This window comes from Vulpes lagopus, chromosome 7, assembly GCF_018345385.1.
Source record: "Vulpes lagopus strain Blue_001 chromosome 7, ASM1834538v1, whole genome shotgun sequence".
Classification (NCBI taxonomy): Eukaryota; Metazoa; Chordata; class Mammalia; order Carnivora; family Canidae; genus Vulpes; species Vulpes lagopus.
The window spans coordinates 99760222-99762254 of NC_054830.1; the positions used below are offsets into that span (position 1 = coordinate 99760222).

General features: G+C 45.1%; 1 pseudogene; it reads left to right on the top strand.

Annotated features, from left to right (window-relative positions):
• The first annotated feature begins 202 nt into the window (after positions 1 to 202).
• On the top strand, positions 203 to 1511 carry LOC121495219 (annotated as a pseudogene).
• The last annotated feature ends 522 nt before the right edge of the window (positions 1512 to 2033 follow it).

Consider the following 2033-nt stretch of genomic DNA (forward strand, 5'->3'; position numbering starts at 1 on the left):
TTTTTTTTAATTTATGATAGTCACACAGAGAGAGAGAGAGAGAGAGAGAGAGAGAGGCAGAGACACAGGCAGAGGGAGAAGCAGGCTCCATGCACCGGGAGCCCGACGTGGGATTCGATCCTGGGTCTCCAGGATCAGGCCCTGGGCCAAAGGCAGGCGCCAAACCGCTGCACCACCCAGGGATCCCTGTTACAGGTTTTTTATTGAAAAAAATGTTTCTCGGTGGCTCTCTCCTCTCCCCGAGATAGCGTGAGCTCATCCGTTGATATCTGTGTACTCCGAAAAGGGGGAATCATCCGGCAAAAATGTTACCTTGCCTGCTGTGTTTAAGGCTCCCATTCGACCCAATATTGTGAACTTTGTTCACACCAACTTGCACAAAAACAACAGACAGCCATATGCTGTCAGTGAATTAGCAGGTCATCAAACCAGTGATGAGTCTGGGGGTACTGGCAGAGCCGTGGCTGGAATTCCCAGAGTTCGAGGCGTGGGCCTCACCGTCCTGGCCAGGGTGCTTTTGGAAATATGTGTCGGAGGCCGCATGTTTGCACCAACCAAAACCTGGCGCCCTTGGCACCGCAGAATGAACACAACACAAAAGCGATGTGCCATCTGCTCTGCCCTGGCTGCCTCAGCCTCACCAGCACTGGTCATGTCTAAAGGTCATCGTATTGAGGAAGTTCCTGAACTTCCTTTGCTGGTTGAAGATAAAGTTGAAGGCTACAAGAAGACCAAGAAGGCGGTTTTTGCTTCTTAAGAAACTTAAAGCCTGGAATGATATCAAAAAGGTCTATGCCTCTCAGCGAATGAGAGCTGGCAAGGGCAAAATGAGAAACCATCGTCGTATCCAGCGCAGGGGACCCTGCATCATCTACAATGAAGACAACGGTATCATCAAGGCCTTCAGAAACATCCCTGGAATTACTTTACTTAATGTAAGCAAACTGAACATTCTGAAACTTGCTCCTGGTGGGCAGGTGGGACGTTTCCGCATTTGGACTGAAAGTGCTTTCCGCAAGTTAGACGATCTGTATGGCACTTGGCCTAAGGCTGCCTCCCTCAAGAGTGACTACAACCTTCCCATGCATAAGATGCTTAATACAGACCTCAGCAGAATCTTGAAAAGCCCAGAGATCCAAAGAGCCCCTCCGAGCACCACGCAAGAAGATTCATCGTAGAGTCCTGAAGGAGAATCCACTGAAGAACCTAAGAATCATGTTGAAGCTAAACCCGTATGCAAAGACCATGCACTGGAACACCATTCTTCGCCAGGCCAAGAATCACAAACTCCGGATGGATAAGGCGGCAGCAGCCTTAGAAGCCAAATCGGAGGAGAAGGGGGTTCCAGGCAAGAAGCCCACGGTAGGGAAGAAAGGAAAGAAAGCTGTTGGTGTGAAAAAGCCGAAGAAACCTGTGGTAAGAAAAAGGCTGCAGCTACCAAGAAACTAGCAGCTGACAAGAAACCTGCAGAAAAGAAACCTACCACGGAAGAGAAGAAGCCCGCTGCCTAAAAACTAAAATTTTTTTATTCCATAAAACTCAATCATTTTAGACAGCTAATTTTAAATAAAGACCTGATCAAAGACAGTGAGAAAAGAAAAAAAAAGAAAAAAATGTTTCTCTCTATAGATTCCCCTCCTTTTCATCAAAGATTATCTCAAAGAAATATTTATCTTGATCATAAAATAAAACTAATTTCATTAGTTTGGGTCTAATTACTTATATAGGTGAAGCAAGCATGGTGATTTACCACATAGGCCTTTTTATGTTTGCTTTGCTATAAATTTTCATCAGAAATCTCAGATTGGACTTTTAAAATCTCTTGAGGCTAGGCAGCTAATCCTAGAACTATCTATATTTCACCTGCAGTGAATTTCTCTGGGTGAATTTCTCTGTTTTCAAGGCCCCCCAAAATCCTACATTTCCTGAGCCTGTCAAGAAAAATCTTCCTTGCTCATCTATAAAGCTAGAACTCCGGTACATAGGAATACATGACAATTTTCTCAACAGGGCTTTATAAACTTTGCCTCCAT